The sequence below is a fragment of the Sycon ciliatum genome, chromosome 13 (genome assembly GCF_964019385.1).
Source record: "Sycon ciliatum chromosome 13, ocSycCili1.1, whole genome shotgun sequence".
Taxonomy (NCBI): domain Eukaryota; kingdom Metazoa; phylum Porifera; class Calcarea; order Leucosolenida; family Sycettidae; genus Sycon; species Sycon ciliatum.
In genome coordinates this window covers 11,227,744-11,234,614 of record NC_088655.1, presented here as the reverse complement: position 1 = coordinate 11,234,614, position 6,871 = coordinate 11,227,744, and positions in this window count along the sequence as shown.

Below are 6,871 nucleotides of genomic sequence, written 5' to 3'. Positions count from 1 at the left end.
GTGGTGGGAGCATTCTGCACTGCAGGGCATTAAAGCAAGCTCGATTGTGCATGCATGGTGGCGGTGGGAAAGAGGTGCCAAGGAAAGCGCATTCTGCACTGCAGGGCATTAAAGCAAGCTCGATTGTGCATGCATGGTGGCGGTGGGAAAGAGGTGCCAAGGAAAGTGTGTACAGAAAGCTGGCTGCTTCCTCTATTTCCATGATCGGCCAGTGCCTGCAGCACGAACAGTACATTGTATTACATGTATGTGCATAGACAGACAAATAAACACTAACCTGAGCATGGGTACCGCTTGTATTCGTGGTCAGGAAAGTGAAAGTACGAACGAAGGAGAAGAAGATTGTTGACCATGGCGAACAACTGCATATCCAGAGGGCACACGGCTTGCCAGAATGGGTCGGCTACATCTTCGCTAATTTTCTATCCTAACAACATTCAGCTTCGAGGTCAAGGACGACGGCATTTTTGGAAGGAAAATTTCGAATTTTGGAGAAGAAGCTTGCTTTCCGAAAAATGTTCCTTCCACGCAGGCAGCATGCCAGGTCACTGGTCAGGAGTGTGAACCAGGTGAACTGTGTCGGCAGATCGACGTTTACGTTCCAGGCCGACAGTTTTTTGACCAAGCAGCCGTGAATCGCCCTCGCTCTGACTCGCCCTCGCTCTGACTCGCCCGGCTACGAAGGAGTAATTTTACAACTCATCAGGCCAGCTACATGTACAGGTCTCTGATAGCGAAAGGCTAAAGGGACAAGCCCAACTTTTTTTGCGGATTTTCTGTCATAAAAAATAAACGTCACACTCTTCGTAGGTGTCCGCGTCCCAGCGGTCCGGGCAAGCGACCGCACCTCAGTGGGACACTTGGCCGTGGCTTTTGTACTGCAATCTGTGGGAGAGCCTTTCCAGGGGTAGTACACACCTGGCCTGGGTACCGGGTATGGACGAATCCCTGGTGTTGATCCTTTTTTGTTCCTTTCCTTTTTGTTTTTGCTGAGAAAGAAACGTTGCTGTTTCTGTTCCCGCCAGCGCCTTTGCTCTAGTAAAACATTGCTGGCTGATAAATGGTCATTGCTCGTGATGCCAAAGGTGAAGGGAAGCTGGGTTTCTTGCCATTTGCAACTCCCTGTCTCTGAAAATGTAGCTTGTAGCTCCGAGTATTTTAGTTTTTCGACGTGCCAGACCTATTGGTATGAGCTGCAGAGATGAGGAGCAACGAAGGCGTTGGATTAATGCGTTGGATTGATGCCAATAATGGTGTTTATGGCCGGACAACGCCAGCGGTTTTCACTTGTCAGGAGGACAGTCAAGTTGGAGCAGGCAGATGACAGATTATTAATTTTGGCGCATTTTTTTGCAGAGTGGGTGGCTTGCCGAAGAGAATGATCTCAGTACCTCATGGTTACTAGGATCTGACAAATGCCTCTTATTGCTAGTCTGCATTAGAGCATAGCAGAATTGATCATGTCACAAGTACTAGTAGTGTCAAGACTTGATGTGCTACGATTGTACTCAGATCATGGCCCTGTACTTATGTCGCTGTTTCTCCGTTTGCTTCTCTTCTTCTGTCTCTCTTTGTCCCTCTCTCAGTCTCTGTGTCTTCTTCCTTCTCGATCTGCCTCTCCCTTTCTCAGTTTTTTTTCTCTCTGTCTCTCCCTAAGGACCCTCTGTCTCTGAGTCCTTGTGTCTGTCTCTCCTTTTGTCATTCATTATGTGCGTCCCTCTGTTTCTGTCTCGGTCTTTCTGTGTCTGATTGTCTGTCTCTGTCTGTTTTCTCCTGTCTGTGCTTTGTCTCTGTCTCTTTCTCTCTGAGTCTGTGTCTCTGTCGCTCTTTATGCGCAGCATCCCTCTGTTTCTGTCTTTCTGTGTCTGTCTGTCTGTCTCTATCTCTCTACCAGCCGCTGTTATACACATAATGAAATTGTGTGGCACCGCGCACGTGGCTATGCGTGGGACGTTCACACGCACACACACACATCCGTACGCTCGATCATACAAGTACATGTAGTAGTGAAGAATTCACCTCAGACACATTATTAAAACGTATCTCTCTTTCTCTCTCTCTCTCTATGCCTGCCACTGTGCTGCATATACAATTAGTGAAATTGAATGGCACAGAACACTTACATGACTGTATATTTACCCACACGTGGGGCATTCACGGATGCACCCACACACACCATGTATACGCCCGTCGCAAGAGAAGCACCAAATCTGCAAATGCACACACACACACACACGCTTGTACGCTCGATCATACAAGTACACACACACACTCATACGCTCGATCATACAAGTACAATGTAGATTATGTAGTAGTGAAGAATTCACATCAGAGACATTAAAACGTCTCTCTCTCTCTATGCCTGCCACTGTGCTGCATAATATTATACAGATAGCGAAATTGGTGTGGCACATAACATATACATGACTGTATATTTACCCACGGGCCAAGCGTGGGACATTCACGGATGCACACACACACACACACACACACACCACACCACACACATGACCTGCAGCAAATAACATTTCATAGCTACAAGACCTTCAAAGAAAGTCATGGTGTCAAGAAGATAGACACGTACAAGGATAATTGTAAAGTATTAATTATATTATACATGTACATGTAGCAGGGATATTCTCAGAGAGTCAAACTACCGGATGAAATGGCAAACGAAAGTCTCAACTTCAGAGAGTAGAGTAGAGTGGGTGGGTGTGCAGACCAGCGAAGGTCATAACAAATTGATAATAACGTGTAACCAATGCCGGCAATGGATAATGTGTGAGCGACCAAAGAGGCGTACATAGCATGTCCTGTACCACCATAAACACACCTTGACCTTGCCCATTGCGTAGCAATGATACCGCATTGTTATTTCTCCAGTCCACGACAGAATGACTGATGGCGTTTCAGGTCGCCGCTTCGACGGAACATGCGGCCGCAGGCGCAACCGTAGCCAGCAGAGGGTGCCTTGTGTGGTCGACGGGCAATGGCACGCCACTCCGGATGGTTCTGGGCTGCATCGTACCATCCACATGTTGGTACCGGTGGCTCAACCGACGCAAAGTCATGCATAACGACGTCCCTCCACCTCTTGCGTGGATCACGCGCGGGGCGCGGGGCAGGCAGTTCACCGAAGAGAACACACTTCAGCAACCGGTGATCTTCCCTCCGTGCCACGTGTCCAAGCCAGCGCAAACGTCATTCCCGTATGATGTGACCAATGACCTCAGGCACTCCAAGGGTCTTTGCAAGGGCGGAGGACGTTGCGTGGGTCTCCCATTGCTGCCGTCGCGACACTCCAACGATAGATCTGACACATTGATGGTGGAAAAGGTTGAGGTGTCGTCGGTCCGGAGCCTTCGTTGTCCAGGTCTCCGCGCCGTACAGGAGGGTAGAGAGCACCACGGCAACATACACGCGACGACGACACTGCAGACTCAGTGACCGGTTCTCGGATACGGCTTGCTTCAATTGCAAGGAACTAAATACGGCAAGCAAATCGAGGGACATTAGGTGCAAACCTCGTTGTTCTAGTTGTCTAGACTGCACGGGGTCTTGAAAATACTGAGCCTCCACGTTGTATCTGTGTGGCATGTGGCATCCGTTGATCTCATTTGAGTAGTAGTAGGCATGCACTGCATTATGTTTTGATGAAAGGTTCGATAGCTGATGAATGGGTTTATCATTTGGCTTCCTGTGTGGGTATTGCTTCTGTGGATTGGTTTGGAGCAATGTTCAGATAGTCCAGGCATCAGGCAAATTTATAATGGCAGTCCAAGCTAGTTGAACATCCGGATCACTTTTTCTCATCTGGTCTACACTCCATCCGCTTGCATCCGTAAGCAATGCAAACGCATTGTCCCTTGCACAGGCACGTGACTCCTGCAGGCAATTTTGGGAGAGCGTAAAGTGGCAGGACGGATATTCCCGTGAAGTTACAACATGATCTGAGTATAATCGTAGGACATCAAGTCTTGACACTACTTGTGACATGATCAATTCTGCTATGCTCTAATGCAGACTAGCAATAAGAGGCATTTGTCAGATACTAGTAACCATGAGGTACTGAGACGATTCTCTTTAGCAAACCACCCACTCCGCTATAAATGCTCAAATAATCTGTCATCTGCCTGCTCCAACTTGACTGTCCTCTTGACAAGTGAAAATCGCTGGCGTTGTCTGGGCCATAAACACCATAATTGGAATTAATCCAACGCCTCCCTTGCTCCTCATCTCTGCATCTCGTAACGATAGGTCTGGCACATCGAAATCTAAAACTAAAATACTTGGAGCTCTTATTTGTTCAAGCTATATTTTCAGAGCCAGGAAGTTGCAAATGGCAAGAAACCCAGCTTCTCTTCACCATTGGCATCACGAGCTATGATCATTATCAGTGAGCAACGTTACTAGAGGAAAGTCGCTGGAGTGAACAGAAAGCTTTCCAAGCAGCAACGTTTCTTTCTCAGCAAGAACAAATAAAAATGAAAGGAGCAACACCAAGGATTTGTCTATCCCGGTATAGGTACCCGGGTGTGTGTAGCCTCTGGCATGGCAAGGTTCTGCCGCAGATTTCCAGTACAACGGCCACGGACAAGTGTCCCACTGAGATGCGGTCGCTCGCCCGGACCGCTCCGACGCGGACACCTGCGAAGAGCAGCCTGTGACGTTTATTTTTTTATGACAGAAAACTGCAAAAAAAGTTGGGCTTGTCCCTTTAGTCCTAGCGAAAGGCTAAAGGGACAAGCCCAACTTTTTTTGCGGATTTTCTGTCATAAAAAATAAACGTCACAGGCTGCTCTTCGTAGGTGTCCGCGTCCCAGCGGTCCGGGCAAGCGACCGCACCTCAGTGGGACACTTGGCCGTGGCTTTTGTACTGCAATCTGTGGGAGAGCCTTTCCAGGGGTAGTACACACCTGGCCTGGGTACCGGGTATGGACGAATCCCTGGTGTTGATCCTTTTTTGTTCCTTTCCTTTTTGTTTTTGCTGAGAAAGAAACGTTGCTGTTTCTGTTCCCGCCAGCGCCTTTGCTCTAGTAAAACATTGCTGGCTGATAAATGGTCATTGCTCGTGATGCCAAAGGTGAAGGGAAGCTGGGTTTCTTGCCATTTGCAACTCCCTGTCTCTGAAAATGTAGCTTGTAGCTCCGAGTATTTTAGTTTTTCGACGTGCCAGACCTATTGGTATGAGCTGCAGAGATGAGGAGCAACGAAGGCGTTGGATTAATGCGTTGGATTGATGCCAATAATGGTGTTTATGGCCGGACAACGCCAGCGGTTTTCACTTGTCAGGAGGACAGTCAAGTTGGAGCAGGCAGATGACAGATTATTAATTTTGGCGCATTTTTTTGCAGAGTGGGTGGCTTGCCGAAGAGAATGATCTCAGTACCTCATGGTTACTAGGATCTGACAAATGCCTCTTATTGCTAGTCTGCATTAGAGCATAGCAGAATTGATCATGTCACAAGTACTAGTAGTGTCAAGACTTGATGTGCTACGATTGTACTCAGATCATGGCCCTGTACTTATGTCGCTGTTTCTCCGTTTGCTTCTCTTCTTCTGTCTCTCTTTGTCCCTCTCTCAGTCTCTGTGTCTTCTTCCTTCTCGATCTGCCTCTCCCTTTCTCAGTTTTTTTTCTCTCTGTCTCTCCCTAAGGACCCTCTGTCTCTGAGTCCTTGTGTCTGTCTCTCCTTTTGTCATTCATTATGTGCGTCCCTCTGTTTCTGTCTCGGTCTTTCTGTGTCTGATTGTCTGTCTCTGTCTGTTTTCTCCTGTCTGTGCTTTGTCTCTGTCTCTTTCTCTCTGAGTCTGTGTCTCTGTCGCTCTTTATGCGCAGCATCCCTCTGTTTCTGTCTTTCTGTGTCTGTCTGTCTGTCTCTATCTCTCTACCAGCCGCTGTTATACACATAATGAAATTGTGTGGCACCGCGCACGTGGCTATGCGTGGGACGTTCACACGCACACACACACATCCGTACGCTCGATCATACAAGTACATGTAGTAGTGAAGAATTCACCTCAGACACATTATTAAAACGTATCTCTCTTTCTCTCTCTCTCTCTATGCCTGCCACTGTGCTGCATATACAATTAGTGAAATTGAATGGCACAGAACACTTACATGACTGTATATTTACCCACACGTGGGGCATTCACGGATGCACCCACACACACCATGTATACGCCCGTCGCAAGAGAAGCACCAAATCTGCAAATGCACACACACACACACACACGCTTGTACGCTCGATCATACAAGTACACACACACACTCATACGCTCGATCATACAAGTACAATGTAGATTATGTAGTAGTGAAGAATTCACATCAGAGACATTAAAACGTCTCTCTCTCTCTATGCCTGCCACTGTGCTGCATAATATTATACAGATAGCGAAATTGGTGTGGCACATAACATATACATGACTGTATATTTACCCACGGGCCAGGCGTGGGACATTCACGGATGCACACACACACACACACACACACCACACCACACACATGACCTGCAGCAAATAACATTTCATAGCTACAAGACCTTCAAAGAAAGTCATGGTGTCAAGAAGATAGACACGTACAAGGATAATTGTAAAGTATAAATTATATTATACATATACATGTAGCAGGGATATTCTCAGAGAGTCAAACTACCGGATGAAATGGCAAACGAAAGTCTCAACTTCAGAGAGTAGAGTAGAGTGGGTGGGTGTGCAGACCAGCGAAGGTCATAACAAATTGATAATAACATGTAACCAATGCCGGCAATGGATAATGTGTGAGCGACCAAAGAGGCGTACATAGCATGTCCTGTACCACCATAAACACACCTTGACCTTGCCCATTGCGTAGCAATGATACCGCATTGTT